Raw genomic sequence first — 19,817 nt, 5'->3', positions numbered from 1 at the left:
ATTATATAGAATAAAATATATATGATGCACATTACATATTTATATGTGTATATACACATATGTCCTGACTTTACATAGCAATTACTAGGTTTCAAGTGGAAAACTCATGAGTACTTGAGTTCCTCAAATAATTTTTTTGTGGAATAATTAAATTCTAATACACTACTCACCATATACATGGGAATAAAGTAGGAACCGTGTGAGCTCTGCATGCCTTATATTCTATGGGTAAACTTTGTGAGAATTTTCTGTCTTCCATTACAGATTGGGCAAAATAAATGAATGGAAATATAGAAAGAAATAGAAAGTGAAGGTGGGAAAGGATGATATGAGCAGGAAGAGGATTATATTAAAAAGGCTACTAAGTCTAATTCCCTATGAATGGTTCCTGAATTTAATTAATTCCTTGTAATAGTAAAAGTGAGAGAAAACTGCTACCAACATTGCAGTGAATAATGAGCAATAATAAAAATAGCTTCAGAAAAGTACAGATAACGTGAGGTCTACAATGCTCTTCATAGAAATTGTCCTGGAAACTGTGTTTCATAAGCTAAGAATAAAATCAAATCACCTTCACAAATGACATTCATAATAAGAAACTGTCTCTTCTTACCTCATGAAAAGGAGTGTAGAAATGCTACTAAGTAAGCCCTTTTCTTGATCTGCCTTAAGGATAATTGGTGTATTAGAAGCTCCTTGTACTATTCATCGTGAGTACCAGTACAAGATAATCATAAAAGACAGGACTTTAAAATCCAAGTTTCACAGCTGAGACAAATGTCACAGCTCTGTGATTACTGCAGCCATGCCAGCCCAGGCACTTGATACTATTATGAAAATAAAATCTTACAGCAGTGGCTAGAACGTAGTTTGAAATTGTTCTCAGTGACCAGAGACGGGACAGAATTCTTTGATTGGGTCAGTACTCACTGCTGTGATGCTTTATAGTGGGATGGACCGGAAGACTGGCCTCTCCCTTTTCAGCATAGGTCCCATCTTAGTCTCAATAGCATTGCTGCGTACTAAGTGACCTCACTTGTGTCTCCTTTACAGACCATTCCATTAACATAGGTGGAAGGGTCAGCTTGTGTGGAATATGTTCTTAGAACATAATTAAGCAGCTAGAATAGCATGTGTTAAGGGTAAAATCACAAATTATATTTTGTGGTACGATAAAAATGTGGGTTTTTTCCCCTAGCTTTTTCTTGTGACAGAAAAACAAAACAAAACAAAAACAAAAAACAAAAACAAACAAACAAAAACAAAGAAACAAAAACAAAAATTGAAAACAGGTGGATTTTCAGATATATAGGAACTAAGTGGAAGAAGCAGATGAACAAATAACAGTATGTGATAACTTGGGAGATATTAAATATCATGTGATGTCCCAGGAACTGCAAGTCCAGTGTGGGGAAGCAAGACGAATGTTTGCCATTGCAAAAACGAGGCACAATTACGAAATCCTAGGGCTGGTAAGATGGTTCTGTATTTAAAGAAGTGACTGCTGACAGGCCTAAGACTTGATGGAAAGAAAAATACAAACAAACAAACAAAACACGGAAAAAAAAAACAATTACTACAAATGCCCTGTGATCTCCACATGTGTGATCTCCACATGTGTCCCATGGCAAACATGCACTCTCTCATGAAAACACATACACACATAAACACCCACATAATTTATATAACAGTGACCCTCAAATTTGATTTGTTGATAAGAGAGGGTAAAGTGTTGAAATCAGGCCATCAACATGAACTGATGTGTAATAAAATGTGTTCCCAAGAAAGACTGGAAAGTAAATGAAAGGCTCAAAACTGGGTGAAGAAAATTCAAGCAAGAATCACAGAGAAAAGCCAGGTGTGGTGGCATACTTCCTAGGTCCCATCCATTGGGAGGCAAAGGTAGGAAGATCTCTGTATTTCAAGGTCAACCAGTCCGTACAGTGAGCTTGCATGAGAATAAAATTGCCCATTTGATTTATTTAAAAATTGGTGATGAAAACTAAGGGCTGAGGGGTGTATTGGGCAATTTTATTCTCATGCAAGAAGACAGTGCAATCATGCTCTCTACTGAAGTATGCTAAACACGGACTATAATAGGGATTTCAAACTATATTGAAAAGTATACCCAACCATAGCACATTGCAGAGGGGGCTGGAGAGACAAATTTAATAAAGAGTATTCAGATACATTGTAGTCAAAATTTGACAATTAACGATTAAAAAAGTCACACACTGATCTAGAGGAAAACAATACATTCTGTATCAAGGAGCATCACCTGAGTGTGTGAACAGAAGAGTAGTGATGAAATAGGGACTGGGAGGGCAGGGATTTTCACTCAGAATTGGATACAGTCCTTTGTATATTTTAGAGGTCAGCCCTCTGTCAGATGTGGGGTTTAGGAAGATCTTTTCCCATTCCGTAGGCTGACATTTTGCCTTGTTGACTGTGTTCTTTGACTTACAAATGCTTTTCAATTTCAGAATGTCCCACTTATTAATTGTTGCTTTCAGTATCTGGGCTACTGGTGTTGTATTTAGGAAGTAGTCTCCTGTGCAATGTGTTCCAGGCTACTTTCCATTTTCTCTTCTATTAGGTTTATTGTAGCTAGATTTATGTTGAGGTCCTTGATCCGTTTGGATTTGAGTTTTGTGAATGGTGATAGATATGAATCAATTAGCAGTCTTCGGCATGTTATCATTCAGTTATGACAGCATCATTTGTTAAAGAGATTTTCCATTTTCCATTGTATCATTTCTGTTTCTTTGTCAAAAATCAGGTGTTCGCTTCTGGGACCATTCTCAGAGCCTCCTGAAGCCTGGATCCTACACAAGGTAACCAGTCCCAGTGCACCAGCCCATCCCCAGTCTGCCAGCGCCCTAGTCCCACTTCCACTCACTGGAAGAGGAGAGCCATCAGAGTATTGGACCTGCTTTCACCTACCAGAAGAGAACCTTGGTCCCATACTCACAAGGAGAAAGAGACCCCACTGGTACGAATTGGAAGAAGGGATGGCCAGATGACAGTATAAGAGCACAATCAACAATAGAAAGATCAACATGACACCCCCAAAGTCTAGGGGCTCCAGGCCAGCAATAATTGAACATCCCAAAACATATGAAGTAGAAGAGAATGACCCTAAAAACAACTTCATGAAGATGGCAGAGACCCTAATAGAGGAAATGAAAAAAATCCTTTAAAGAAATGAAAGGGAAAAACAACCAAAGATGCAAGAAATCAACAAATCCCTTAAAGAAAGCAAGGAAAGCAAACAAGCAAACAAACAAAAAACCCAAAAACAATCAAACAGATGAAGAAAACAATTCAAACAGTCCGAGACCTGAACACTGAAACAGAGACAATAAAGAAAACACAAACTGAGGGAATGCTCAGAATAAAAAAGCTGAGTAAATGATCAGGAACTACAGATGCAAGCATAACCAACAGAATACAAGAAATGGAAGAAAGAATCTTGGGCATTGAAGATATACTAGGAGAAATAGATTCATTGGTTCATCGACCAAAGAAAATCTTAAGTCCAACAAATACAAGCTCAAAATATCCAGGAAATGTGGTACACCATGAAAAGGCCAAATCTAAGAATAATGGATATAGAAGAAGGTAAAGAAACCCAACTCAAAGGTGTAAAAAATATACTCAACAAAATCATAGAAGAAAACTTTCCCAACCTAAAGAAAGACATGTCAATGAAAGTACAAGAAGCTTACAGAACACCAAACAAAGTGGACTGCAAAAGAAAGTCCCCTTGCCACAAAAGGCAAACCTATCAGAATTACACCTGATTTCTCCATGGAATCTCTGAAAGCCAGAAGGTCCTTGATAGATAGATATTCTACCAACACTAAGAGACCACAGATGCCAGCCCAGACTACTATACCCAGAAGAGCTTTCAATCACTATAGATGGAGAAACCAAGATATTACATGACAAAACCAGATTTAAACAATACTTACTAACTAATCCAGCCCTACAGCAAGTTCTGGAAGGAAAACGCCAACACCCACAAAAAAAAAAAAAAAAAAAAAAAAAAAAAAAGGCAATAGATGGGAGATGTCATTCTGTAAATATGTTTCTCATACTGGTTAATAAATAAAGCACTGTTGGCCAATAGGAAAGCATAATAGGCGGGACTAGGAGAAAAGGAGGATTTGAGGAAGTAGTAGGGAGGAGTTCCAAGATGGTGGACTGAGAGAGCAGAATGCCAGCTGCTCTCTCCGGTAAAATAAGACCATGTGAAAGTACTTAGATTAATAAAAATGGGTTAATAATTAAGACAGAGCTAGCTGATAAGAAACTAGTACCTGGCCAACAGTATTATATCAAACGCAGAGTCTCTGTGTGTTATTTGTGGCTGGAGGAAAAACCTACTTACAAATAGATAATGCCACTTTACCAATATCCAAAAGAAAAATGGGGGGAAATCCACATATAATACCACCACTACCACCAAATCCAAAACAAACAAGAATTAACAATCAATGGTCATTAATGTCCCTCAATATTAATGAGGCCTATAAAAAGACACAGGCTAGCAGAATGGATATGAGGACAGAATCCTTCCTTCTGCTGCATACAAGAAACACACCTCAACTTCAAAGACAGATATTACCTCAGAGTTAAGGGTTGGGAAAAGATTTTCCAATCAAATGGACCCAAGAAACAAGCAGGTGTAGCAATCCTAGTATTTAACAAATTAAACTTTAAACTAAAATCAGTTAAAAGATGAAGGTAATTTCTTACATATCAATCCCAGTTCCCACACCTTCCCATCCTCTCCTGTTCTCCCCACCAACCTCCACCCCATCCCCTTTCTGCTCCAAGGAGGGTGAGGACATCCATGGGGAATTTTCAATGCCTGTCATATCATTTGCAGGAGGGCCTAGGCCCTCCCCATTATGTCTAGGCTAAGGGAGTATCCTTCTACGTGGAATAGGCTCCCAAAGTCCGTTTGCACACTATGGATAAATACTGGTCCACTGCAAGATGCCTCTTAGACTGCCCAGTCCCCCCAACTAAAACCACATTCAGGGAATCTGGGTCGGTTTATGCTGGTTTCCCAGCTATTAGACTGGAGTCCATGATCTCCCACTCGTTCAGGTCAGCAGTTTCTGTGGGTTTCTCCAACCTGGTCTTGACCCCTTTGTTCATCACTCTTCCCTCTGTGTAACTGGATTCCAGGCATTTAGCTAGTGTTTAGCTGTGTCTGATTCTGCTTCCATCAGCTACCAGATGAAGGCTCTAGAATGGCATATAAGGTAGTCATCAATCTCATTATCGGGGAAGGACATTTAAGGTAGCCTCTTGTTTAGGTTGTTAGTTGGGGTCATCCTTATAGTTCTCTGGCTCAGTGTTTAAAAGGTCAGTCTGTTTTTGTTTGTTTGTTTGTTTGTTTTGTTCCCATATTGATTGTCATTTAAAAGTTACAATTGGTAAAAGAGTAACTACAATACAAAAATGATACTGGAGACATAATGCACTAAATAGATAAGTAGTTCTCTTTTACTGGATATTATAGAAAAACATCTGCAATTCACTTTTTATTATTATTTAATATTCTTTAAAATTTTACGCATCAATCCCAGTTCCCTCTCCCTCATATCCTCCCATGCTCCCCCCCCCAATAGCCCCATCCCATCCCCTATCCACCCCCTACCCAGGGAGGGTGAGGCCTTCCATGAGGGATCATTAAAATCTGTCAAGACATTTGGGGTAGAGCCTAGGACCACCTCTGTTTCTCTAGGCTAAGGGACCTATTCCCACGGGGAACAGGCTCCTGAGTCCATTTTTGCTGTAGGAATACATGCTGGTTCCACTACCAGAGGTCTCATAGACTGCCCAATCCTCCTAGCTGACATCCACATTCAGGGGGTCTGGTTTGGTCCTACTTTCTTCGATCAGCTATTTCTGTGGGTTTTCCCAGCATGGTCTCCTGAACATTCATTTACTTGGTATTTGTAAACAAAATATTGTTGTAAAAATGACCAGTGAAATAATTTTTCCTAACAAGTTTGTTTTGTCTATATAGACAATTATCTAGGTAATTCCCTTCATGCTAAAATTACTTAATACCTTGATCATCATTTTAAAAAAATGTAAAACAAAGGAAAATGTCAAGTCTCTATGAAAGGTAAGTTTGACTAGGACACACACTAACCAATTAAAATTTAACATGTCAAAATAGAAGGAGGCAAAAGATAAAACATAAAAAGCAAAACTCCCACAGGTTTTCTAAGAGATAGCCATGACTTCTTGAAACACAATTCTAGTGGCCTATAAAATCTTATGGACTGGAGTTCAATTCATAAATATCTATGCAAGATGCTAGCAATCAGCATCTGGTGTTATCTCATGGGGGATGTGAGTTCGGTCCACAGCTCTCTGGTTAGTGTTCTCACAACTGCCTGTAACTCCAGCTCCATGGGTCTGAAGCTTCTGAACTCCCCAAGTACCCAGTACCACCTGCGCATACCCACCCACTCACCCACCCACCTCCACATATAACTTAAAGTAAAATAGATCTTTAAGAATTAAAAAAATGATTATCATTACTATATATATGTGCTAATAGAATCTTAAAAATAGGGGCTAAAAATGTGAGGAGTTTTTTTTACGGAAAATATTTTTGTTGATGATATTTGGGTTGCACAAAGACTATTGCTCTAGTTGAGGGGATGATTTATTTTCCTTAGAAATGAAAATATTCCTGTGTTTCTTTGATATCACTAAAGATGAAATACTGTGAAGCAAAGGAAAATCAGAGTAGAGGTTGCTGTCAGCAAAGAGTTACTTTCCTTCCTATAAAACTAAGAAAAAATATGGAGAGTAAACAATATACCTTATTCAGAACTATTACAGTTGAAATGCCATAAATAATAAGAAGCAACATGAAATATCTGCATTGAATTTTGGAAACTACTGAGATTCTCAAACTACTGTGTCATTTGAGTGTAAATGTTAATATCCTCACTGAAGCTTACACATCCCCCCCCCCAAAAAAATTACTAAGTTCTATTTGGTTTCAAAGAGAACATCAATAACTAGATAATGTTTGTATTATAAACAATGATGACATGAAATGATTACAAACAAAAAGTAAAACCAATAAAATCTTGGTCATAGTTTACATAGTAAATGACAACATAAATTTGTTGTGGAAATAAGAGCAAATTTGGTTATTATTAGACTGTTTGCATCTAATATTTTTGAGATGCACAGAAAAATAGCAGTAGTAATAGCTTCAAATTATTTTAAGTCATTTTGACTTCTGAGTAATGCCTTTTATATTCAAACAAAGCCTCTCTTTTTACAAAATAATTTCCACAGTGTTTTGATGGTTTTAATGGTTGAGATACAATCCATCATCTCATTCTTGCTGTCTCCTCCTCGGTCTCTTGTGTTAGGAAATGCTGAGAATGATATAGGTTTATTCAAGAGTCCTGAAGAGCAGCACCAATTCACCAGCACTGACTCATCCTCTGCAAAAAACACTTCCTGTAATATCTGCATATGTATTTTATTAAGATTGATTCATACTCATGGGAACAGACACAGAGAAGTAATTTAAGAATGCTACAACTCTCTGACATGAATGTTAAGGGTAGGTTTTTCCACCAGCCTGGTCCCACAGCCTCACCAGCCCCAAATAACACACAGAGATGCTATATTAGATATAAAGCTGTAGGCCTGTTACTAGTTTCTAATAGGCTAGATCTGTCTTAAATATTAACCTATTTCTATTAATCTAAGTATTTCCACGTGGTTTCATCTTACTGGAGAGAGGGCCCAGACCTCTGTTTTCTCAGGTCTCTACAACTTGACTCCTCCCTACTACTTCCTCGAATCCTCTTTGTCTCCTAGTCCCGCCTATCTTGCTTTCCTATTGGCCAACAGTGCTTTATTCATTAAACAATACAAGAAATATGTTTACAGAATGGCACCTCCCATCACATGAATCTTCACTGTTTATTACTGGAAATCTAAATGGCTAAAGCACCACTTTAATCTTTTGTTCAGTATTTTATTTTTGTAAATAAAGAATTAATACTGAAAGACAAAAATATCAGCATCCTTGGAAACAGGAAAGGGTACACATCAGGAGATGACATATCACCCTTCTTTTCAAGGAGGTCACAGAGCTCTGAAAACAAAATCTGTGTGAAACCAGATTTAAAAAAACAAAATAAGAAATGAAAGAGTAGCATTCAGTTATTCCTCAGGCTAATTTCTCAGTGTCTCATGGTCCACAAGTCATTACAGAAGAGTATTTTCTTTTTCCCCTAGGTACTTTTTTAAGTGTATAATGAAGGCCCAGATTATAACAATATTATCACAGATAACTGGGACTTAATACAAGGGTTATTAGTTCAAGCATGTACTGCATATAAATGAAATCAAGTGAAGACTGGTACTAAGCTTGTAGTTAATTAACACACTGATAATATACACCTGTTTCTGTCTCCTTTTCTCTCCCACAACATAAATTTTAATCCTGGAAAAATCTCCAAGCCCCGCCACCAATGTAAGAATAAAAATCAGCATTTAAAATTCCTTGCCATCACTTTGATTTATTGTTGACACCATTCATAATTCTTTCTTGATGAGATGTCTGTTTATTTATTTCATAATCAGTATCATTGTATCTATAGTAACACCAATAGCAAACAAATGTTGACATGTTCTGACATGCATCTGACAGCCTGCAACAGTGGTTGTTCTGAGTGTCACATTACAATAAATGTGAAGTAAACACATAATTGATGAAGGATCAATCATCAAAATAATCTTTTGTTTCAATAAACACAGAGTTTTCTAGAATAAGATTTACCAACTAAGTATTTTCTTTATAGTACATATATTATTTTCTTTATAATACATGATAGCTAAACATGAGGTGGACTGTTACAGGTGAGAATCCATTCTCTGGATTTTTCCAGATCCAATATAACTTCACTATCGCGGTAAAAAATGACCTACATATCTAGTCCTAGGGTGAGGGCATAATGGAGTTACAATAGAGTTGTCCTGAGCTGGAAAACATAAGTCTAGTACCTAATATATCTAACTAGGAAGAGAGAATAATAGTTGTGATAGTTTAATCTTCAACCTCATCAAGACCTGAGAAGGAAATTAACAATACTAGAGTAGACAGGAAATGCGGATGGACAACTTCCAAAAGGTGCAGCAAGGACAGAAACAGCAAGCCACCTGAACAGTCACCCTAGGTCTCACAGCGACGTTGGTACACCCAGATTTGGCTAAGGCCAAGAGAACTTGACAGACCACAACAACAGCAGGGAAATAGAATGGCCCCGCATGGGACTTTGCATTTGCGCAGAGCCACTTGGCGGCACCCGCCCAGCTGCACTCGCCCAGCGGCCCGGCTTGCACGCATTTCGTCTTGTGTTACAAGTAACTCCAAAAGTCCCCTTTTAACAAATTCTGCTTGTCATAGTTTGTTAAGAACTTTTTACAGGAACCGGGATCAGACGAGCCTCGGCGGCTAGGCACTATTTGGTGACACACCTGGTTAAACCCTGCCCGTTGGGGAAGGTGGGGGAGGGGGGCGGCTTCTGCCGCCTGGGGGCAAAACCCAGGTAAATCCCACTTCTGACACCAGATATCGCGGTAAATAAGGATCAGGATAAACAAATAGGCTGAATAGATGTTTATTCAGGGAGAAATAACTTACAACCTAGACAGATGAACACCAGGAAATTCAACCCGATCCTCTCCTGTCCGAGTCACGCCAGAAAGAGAGCGCCTTCCTGGCCCCCTCAGACCTCCTTCCTCAGGTCACTTCTGCCCATGGCTCCACCCCCCAATGGGCGTGGTCAGTGCTACAGAAGGACTATCTCACTACACTTCACAAACAAACAAAGGAAAGCTGATACTGAATTTTAGGCCGAGGATCTATTTAGTTAGCTAGAACTACTAAAACAAAATAACAGATATTGGATTACAAAACCTAGAAATGTATTTCTTGTAATTCTTGAAGCTGGAAGCTGAAGTTGGTATGTCTGTGGTTTCAATTCCTTTTGAGAAAACTGATCTCATTTTCTGTCTTACTGATTGTATTAGGATATGTATGGCTTTGAAGACACACTACGACCATGGCAGGTCTTATAAGAAAGGTTTTATTGGGGATGGCTTACAGTTCAGAGGTTTAGTCTTTTATCCTCATAGCAGACAGCATGGCAGCATGCAGGTAGTCATGGTGCTTGAGAAGGTGCTGCGATATCTGCATTCTGAGCCACTAAGTGAATAAGCCCTATTTCCTTCAACAATGCCACACCTACTCCATCAAGGCCACACCTCCTAATAGTATCACTCCTTATGAGCCTATCGGGGCTAATTACATTCATGCCACCACACTGATATAGAGTAGACTCCTCTTTTGAATCACTGCTTACCTCTGAAAGCCTGTAGTATCTGCCACAAGGCTATTTCTTTCCAACAAGAAGGAACATCTCAGATGCTGGTGTTGAGTGACAGTTCTGACCACAGACTTTGGTACTCAGTATCTCATATTTACACGGCCTTGATTCCATTCTCACTTCTCAATAGCTTAAGAAGTGAATATCTATCCATATCTCAGTCCTGAACCCATGCATGTGCATAGGGTTTCAGAAAATGCTGGCTTTAATCACATTTCAAAACCAAATATTGACAAAAATGATTTATTTGCAGTTCTATGATGGCTAGTTTATCTGGCTATAAGAATAATAGTTATATTCTATATGTAGAACAAAAGGAAATTAAAATTTAAATGAAGAAGCTTGTCTAGTAACACCTATTAGGAAGTAGTGGGTCAAGGAAGGTATGAATGAACTCTTAGACAAGGGGAAGGGCCCAAAACAACCTAACTTCACTCTGTAGTGGTGAAAGCCCAATATATTGCATGTATGGGGACACTGTACATACTTGTTATTGCTTATTCTTAAGCTATGTTATTTTCAAGGCTTTCTGAAAGGAAATGTTATCCACCCTTCTGATATTTCAGGGTCAGAAATATTTACAAGCTGATATCCTGATGTTAATACTTAAGAGTGTGATTTCATTGGTTAAAAGGTTCTTTATAAATATACCAGTGGTTGACTGAGGTCATCTGAACAGTGGCATAAGGAAAGATGAATGACATATTCAAGATGAATACACACACAGGAAAGGCCACATGAGGGAACAATAAGAAGGCTTCCTTCTGCAAGCCAAAGAGAGATGCTTACAGAGACACTAACTGCTAGTAGTCTTATGTTGGAATTTTAGAAACAAATTACCATCAGTTAAACCATCTAGTCTTACAATTTTATTTTTACAATAGCCTTTCCAATCTACACCACGCAAAATCGATTTCTAAATTAAAATGTATAATTACTTATGGACTAGTAAATTATTTCAGTCAGTAAAATGCTTCCCAATCAAGCTTTGTGACCTGGATCTGATCTTAGTGACAACCCACATTAAAAAAAATGTGTGTGTACTTATGGATTCCTGTGTCCTCAGTTCTGGGGAAGTAGAGGGAGGCGGATCCTTGGAGTTGAGCCAGACTCACCTATCCGGCCGTAAAATATAAGGTGGGCTGTGTCTTTGGAGTGACTTTCCTGTGGCAAAAGTATTTCAGGTGAACCAATCATGAGGAAAGATTCAGTTTGACTCATGGTTTCCATTAGTTTATGGTCACTTGGCCCCAATAGTGTTGTCCAGTGGAGAGGCAGTCCATCATATTGGAAGTGTGCAACAGAGAAAAGTAACTTACCTAGTGACATGTAGGAAGCCAAGGCAGACAGAAGTTAAGGTTTGGATTCCAATAGCATATCAAGTGCATAAACCTAATTAACCTATTTCCACCAATTAGGATCCATGCCCCAAGTATTCCTTCACCTGCCAACAGTACTCAGGATTTAGCACACAAGTTTGTGGAGCATAATAAGATCCAACCCAAAATATCACTAATTACCTCCCATTTTCTTAAGTCACCTGTTAGGAAAGAAGAAAATCAACTAAGCATGTTTCCAGTCACATGTTTCTTTTTCACGTTTTGTGATTGAAGTGTCACACATATGTTTGAGAAAATTCAGGCTGTGAACCAAATTTCCTTTTGCAAAGCTTAGTGATTAAACATTAAGCACTTCAGATCCTGCTTCTTCCTAAAACAATTCTTGATACTATCTCATTTTATTCAATTGCTTCAAATATCTCCAATTTTCGGCCGTTGTCAAATAGACATCTAAATTGCTATAGCACAGTTTTTCATATAATGGAGGTTTTGCTGCCATTAGTTGAATATGATCAGAGAAATCATGTATTAAAAAATGTCAGTGACTAGTTTTTTTTTTTTTTTTGGATCACTGGTATCAACTATGTTAGAATTCCTCAAAGCCACAGCTCCTTCTCAGGTAACAATTAGGAGAAAGTTACTGCTCTAACCACTTCTGGGTGAGCTAGAAGACCCAAAAGGATGAACACAGCTTTGTAAATGAATAAGTCAAATGTAGAGCGAAACACCTGTTTGATGACATCCTACCCTACAATGTGTAACAGCTAATTGGAATTATGAGAGGATAGTTAGGGCTTAGGACCTTCTAGATTCTGAAAGAAATCTGTAGAAAAGATCTTTTTCCTTTAGGTCCCAGACATGGACCTAGACTCAACCCCAAAATGAGCTTAAATCAATGAAGCCAGAGCCAATATCATACATTTATCTACTAAACAGACAAACTAACCACTTTTCTCTTTCCATACTACCTGAATGCTACAGACAGCTGTCATCTTGTTTTTCTTGAGCCACAACATAGAGTTTTCTTCCATCACAATCATCATTTCACAACACTTGGTCTTTCTCCCCTCTAATTGTCTTTCCTTGTTTTGCTTTTTGTCTTTTCAGTCAACTTTTACATACCCAAAGTTCTTTCTTTGGTACCACACAAACAATAATTTCATATACTTCTGTTATAAAATAGGTTCCCTCTGATAATTTTATTCATTCTGCCTAATTACTGCGTATTAGACCTAGGTAGTCTCTCCATATCCCAGAAGCCCAAAGAAAAGACAAAACCAAAACAAAAAACAAAGATACCCTGATCATTGTGAAATCATCAATCTCCAGTGCCTTGGTTACAGGTCTTATATAAGATCAAGCCTTCCTATAATTAGTTAACATGGGAATTAGTTAACATGAGGTCATTACCGAAAATTCTTACTGGAAATAAATATGAATTATACCCTAAGAAATTTATTCCCAAGGTGATTTTAAAAATTTAGGAATGTGCATTGATATCTTTAAATTAGAGAGATTATGCTTCAATATGTAGATAAACATAATGCAGTAGGTAATTGGGGGATAGGATTATCTGTTCAAATAGGTTAAAATTTACAGTTCTCTGAGAGACAGACTAAACTGCCAGCTATATCTCCTGTTACTTCAGGTTTTAATTTGGACAAATTAAGTTAACCAGCCTAACCAGTCAAAAATAGTCCCAGGGATGCAAATATTTAGGTATAGATGAGGATGTATGCAGAGGCGAGGGAAAGGACCTGGGCCTTACCTTTTTTTGGCTCACAAGCATTTCTCTCCATAACTTCAGAATGGTTGTAGAGTAATCAGACATGCTTGCTAACTCAATTAAAGCAAGACACTCACCTGTTCCATTATTAACATAATAGAGTCTCTCCCCAGTGCTTTGTGGAAATTGAACTTAATGAGGAAAAATAGGTGTTTTTAAGCGATGGCAACAGAGGCAATGAATTGTTAGAGTGTAGAAAATTACATGGTGATTAAATTATTTTCTTTCCAAAAACATCAGTGTGTGAGCCGCTGTGTGGTGACACTTGTTAAAAAGAGCAGGGAAATGTAGAACCCTTGTTAAAAAGGAAAGAAGCTTAAAGGGGAAGTGTGGGCACTAGGATGGTGGAGTAGCTGAGTTAGACTGCCTTACTTTTCTGAGGAAAGTCTCCAACATATTTTCTTCCCAGGAACCAACATCATGTAATAAAGTGAAGGCCAGGGGGGAAGAATTATCGCCATAATTGCAAAGTGGGCTTGAAGAAGAGGTTAATTAAAATGCGAGAAGCTCTTTTTCTGTAAGATTTGTAAAATTCATACCAAACAATAGGCATATTCTAGATATGAGGCCTGGGATGTATACATTAAAATATAAATGTGGGAATCTGTTCATTTTCATATTTAATAAAGGTGATATACATAGAATAAAATACTATTGAGTTTAGAACGTGGCCCTGACAGCTTTGTTCAGTGTTAATGTTGAAGTTCCTTGAGACCCTCATACATATTGAGGGAAGCAGAATTCTCGGTACAAAAAAAAAAAAAAAACCTTATTTTTTGTCTTTCTTCTGAGTTAATACCAGTCCCCACGTTAACCCTGAGATTGATGAGAGAAAAACAAGTTCCACACGTCTGAGCCAATTTTGAAGCAAGCGTTAATAAAATACTGACCAGGATGACTTTGGACATATCCATCAGGGATCCCAGAGAGTATTATAAGAGCTTAGAAAAGCAGAGCCCATAATTCATTACATTCCCTATCATCCAATCAGGCACAAACACACTTACTGACACACTTCTTGCCTACTACCTCCTGCCTACCTGTGATCAAGCACATCTGGTGTGTTGGTTTAAATAAGCTTGTTTATGGGAAGGAGCATATGACTTGTGATTTCCAAAAAACTATAAATGCCAGCATTCCTGGAAGTTTCCTTGTCCTTAGGCAGGTGAAACTTACAGAGTAACCTTGGTTCACAGATCCCATCCTCTGAGTTTGTGTGTGTGTGTGTGTGTGTGTGGGTGGGTGCCCATGCATGCACACATGTGTGTTTTCACAAAGCTTTGGATGACGGTACACTATGAGAAATGTATCCCAGAAATGTCTGCATCAAGTTGTACTGGCTTGCTTCTTCACTTCTGTAGATATGAACTTGGAGTTATGTTTGTGGAAAAAATGAAATAAGTTGGTCAAACAAAGAAACAAAAGTTACTCTTCTGAAAGTTGATCAAGTTATTTTTCCCTGAGCACTTTCTGTTTAGTGAGAAACCACAAATATGTATTAAACTTATGATATCTGAGCTAAAATGTAGTCAGCACTGAAAAAAATCATGAATCAGAATATATTTGAATAAAAGTTATGTTCAAACCAATTATCTTAAACTTATACACAAATTCCATTATATACTCTTTAATTTTATAATTGTTGTAAATGCTTGATAATTAGACTGTCCCCATTAAGTAAACATGTTTATAATTAAAAATAAATGTTTTTCAGTATGTGGGTAGGCATTTGTACTCAAGTAGCTTTATTCCTAAATTTGTATTATTTTGCTGTGGAGTATATTTTAATATGTTTTCTTCTTGTTTTTAGTCTTGTTCTAGCTTCTTTCACTAAACACTAAACTTGGCCTCAAATTTGATGAGAGAATCTATTTTCTTCTTTCTTTACTCTCATACTATAATGATTCTCAAAGACCAGGCTAATTTCCTGGATTAATGCCATGGAATTCTCAACCATCATACTCTTATTTTTTCTTTTTAGTATCTGTCTGTCTGCCTACCTATCTATCTTCTATTATCTGTTTCTGTCTCTTTCTATCATCTATCTGCCTGCCTATCTATCTATCTATCTATCTATCTATCTATCTATCTATCTATCTTTCTCTCAAAAATGGAATCCTGTCATCTGACACAATTCTTTGTTGCAATGAATTCTTAGGACTATGACAAAGTAAATGAGATAGCAGAGGAAGGCAAGGCTAATAATAGACATTTCTTATGAAAACTGTGAAAATGAATTGGGGCCTTCCATTTCTACTCATGTCAGAATAAAAAGTATTTCCTCTCATGACATAAATAGCTACATTTAATAAAAGTTTGTCATAATTTTAGACTCCATATTAGTTTAGATTCATAAGAATAGACACTGTACTTGAACCTAGTCAAAAGGCTGAGAAGTGATATAACTGTTCAGAAATTTTACATGGGGACTCAGATTATCTGTGGGAGTATACACATGGCACAGCAACCCATCACATGCCATTCTACCTAAAGGAATCTATCCATGAGACACAGATGCAGGGCTCCCAGGAGAGTAAGGCAGCCTTTTTGTACTGAGAAGGTTAAGCAGGACTGAGAGGCAGAACTTTACAATAAGAGAATCAACGATGATAATTAAAGAAAAAGAGACTCAGGAATACGAAGAGTCGGAGGCTAAATACTAATCCATAATCCCAAGGAGAAAACTGACAATTCAGAACAAGTGATTGTTAGGAGCAGTTTTTCCCTGATGGTCTGGTCCCACTTCCATGCCAGCCACAAATAACAGAGACGCTGTATTAGATATAATTCTGTTGGCCTGTTACTAGTTTCTTATTGGCTAGCTCTGCCTTAGACATTAACCCATTTCTATTAATCTAAGCATTTCCACATGGTCTTTTCTTACCGGAGTGAGAGCCCAGACCTCTGTTCTCTCAAGTCTCTACATGTTGACCCCTCTCTACTACTTCCTCGAATCCTCCTTGTCTCCTAATCCCATCTATCTTGCTTTCCTTTTGGCTAACAGAGCTTCACTCATTAACCAATAAGAGAAACATATTTACAGAATGACATCTCCCATCAAGGGATTACTGTATCATTGGAAATCAAATAATTTCTCAAGTTTCCAAAAAGTATTTTGAATATTGAAATTGTAGACTCCTCTGCAAGCACAAAGGATTTTCAGTAGACTCTAGGGAGAGTAAAATTCAAAGTACAGGTAGTGAAGGTGACCAGAAAGACTGACAGAAATTAATACATCTGTAATCATTTGATTGACTAGCTTTTAAAAGAAGACAAAAGTCTAGTGCCATCAGCTATTGGATTCTAATTTTTCATGTATCTATTGAGGGTTGTGATTAACTTATAAAGATTAGCATTTACATTAGACAAAGGTATAGGCTACCAATGTAATTCCTGGTTCAATGGAGCAACTGGAGAAAGATGAAGCCTCAAAATCAAAAGGAAATTAATGTAAAATTTTAAAGAATGGTTAAAAGTGAATATGGGCTGGGACCAGAGCACATGACACTCAATGCAGTAACAATGAGCATACATACAGCCTCCTTGACCTTATTCATTTTGTGGGATGATGCCAGGCAAGGCTCAGACAAAGTCTACTTTAGGAATGCAATCCTGGAGGATTGAAGACAGAAAAGGAATAGTATTCCTGTCTGTGTTAGATGAGAGGGAAGGCCTTTTTACTTCTGCAGTGAAGGCAGTAGACTCTTCTATTCCATGGAAAAGATGAAGAAATATGGTAGCTCAAAAGACAGAAAAATTTAATCTGGGGAAGCCCCCTCCTAAAGCTTAGAAAACAGCTTATTCATGGTGAGAAAAATCGTGCTGTCCCAATTCTCAGTATCCCATCCAGACTTCAGTAAATATCAAGCAGCAGCTATGCAGGGTTATACTTTGTTTAAAGACCATTATTCATAAATGGATGGTTGTGCCCTGTTAATTCTCATTATGTAATATGTGTAGGACTGTGAAGAAAGTGTTAGGGTTATGGTATTCAAATTGCCCATGCAGACATGTGACCATGTGGCACATAGCATATCCTTTTCTACCAAGAACATACTTGGTTGGTAGGTGACTTAAGGGGCACTGCTTCATTGTGGTGGACTTGGGCTCCCTGAATATGTAATCCTAAACTCCTATCACCTCCAACTGTCCTCAGCCACTGAAGACACTATCAGTGGCTATTGGGGGTCTTTGGAGCCCAAGTCTTAGTCATGGAGCAGATACAATCTCCAGATACCAAAGAAGAAAGAAAAAGAATTACATTAATTCTTTCTCACTGCTCAAGACAGCACACAAAATGAGTAAATTGAAAACTTAGAATGTATTCCAAAAGTTTTTGACTTTGAAAAAAGAATAAAAAGCTATAAAGATAAGCAAGATAAATACATAGCAGGTTTTTTGGGGGGCGTTAAAACTCTGAAAGTTAGTTATTCCATAAAATAAACATGTCAAAGTTGATAATTTATGATGTTTACAATTGAAAAATCTAGGCATAAAATTTGAGAAGCAGCATTTTCATTGCAGTATTTAAAGTATGTTGTTTTGAAAACTATGTTGTTTTGAAATTTGGAAGTACTCTTTGAGAGTAGAATAGGAGTAATCAATGATCTTTATCATAATCCAAAGACAAACAAAAATGACTTCTAAGATAACAAAGAAACTAGTAGTGAAATAGCTAATCATGAGTAATGGTCAATTACTATAAAAATAAGCAAAGCATAGAGAAAGAGAGTAAAAAAGCAAAATGTTAGGTTTTTTTTTTTACCCAAACATATATTGTAAATTGTCTAACATTACCTCTTAAAATGCAGAGAATATCATTCTATATAATAAGACAAGACACTCTATATGCTTTCCACAAAGAAATATCTTTCAAATATAAAGGTATACTTGGTTTTAGAGTGATAAAAATAAAAATATAAGGGATACAAATACTATAGAAGAGAAAGTTGCAGTACCTATGAAAATAATCAAAGTAGACTTTGTCACAATGAAATTTGTTAAGATAAATAGACGCTGAGTAACTTTACATGTATCTTTTTTTTTCAGAAATCCATTTTTATTTTTTCCCTCATTCCAGACCCTCTCTGTTTCTCCCCAAACTCCTTACTCACCTAACATCATGGTTTTCCTTTCTCTTAAATGCAAAACAAACAATAAGAACCAAATATCCTTGGCATCCAATTAGTATTGGCTTCCTACTCTTAGTATTGGGCCTGCTCTGGAGTGTAGTTGTTAGGTACAATATTACTTCAATGAAGAAAACTGGCTTTCCCTTTCCCATCTTAAATACTGTACAGGGTTTATTTATATCAAGATTCTTTAATTGTCACCATTTGTGGTTTGAACTTAGAAATAGAAACTCATACCTGTTATCTTAGTACTCAGGAGACTTAGACTGGTGACCTAACATAGGATTGAATCAAGCCTGGTGTATATATTGAGTCTCAGGTCATTTTCTTTGTATTGATTAAAAAATGAATAAAACCACAAAGAAGAATAAAATATTGTGATTTAGATAAGTTGATGAACTGTCTCTGGTCTGGGATTTAATCATGCCAATAAATAAATTATAGGAATGTCCACTTAAATTAAAATGCTTTGTGATTAAATATTCAATTTGGGTAGAATTTTTTCTTTAGCCACTTAAAAGTGTTTATTACTAAATTTTTAACCACCATTTGATGAATAGTATTTAAAAATAAAATAAACATATAAGCTGCATATTTCAGTTAACTTTTAGGTGTAATTGTGGCAAGTTGTTTTTGAAGGAAAACTGAAGTTATTTATTCTTGCTTCAATACCTGAAGCTACATCCTCATTAATTGCTGGAGAGGAACTGATCCTTCTACTTTACCAGTGGGGTTAAGATATATCTCAGAAGTTGATCAATGAAAAGAGGCTGACATCATTATTTTAATCTGCTAAGCCTTGATCAACACTTCCATTTATATAGCTCACAAGAAGCCTGGTAAGAGTAAAATGCCCCTATCAAAATTATGCTGTGTATTTCAAGAAGTTTCCTATGTTCTGAGTAAAGACAGCCCCACCAAAATTAAATTACAGAAAATGTGACTTCTCGATAGTTCCATTTTCTGTGGAAGATAATCCCTTCCTCATTATTTTTGCTCATTTCCACACAAAATGTAGAGTTTAAAACCACTGACCCAAATTATATTTCAAATAGCCATTTCAAAATAATAGACTAGTCTTAGCCTCATGTGATGCTAATAAGTA

This window comes from Phodopus roborovskii, unplaced genomic scaffold (assembly GCF_943737965.1).
Source record: "Phodopus roborovskii unplaced genomic scaffold, PHOROB, whole genome shotgun sequence".
Lineage (NCBI taxonomy): Eukaryota > Metazoa > Chordata > Mammalia > Rodentia > Cricetidae > Phodopus > Phodopus roborovskii.
The sequence above is the reverse complement of the archived record's forward strand: the minus strand, read 5'-3'. Positions refer to the sequence as shown.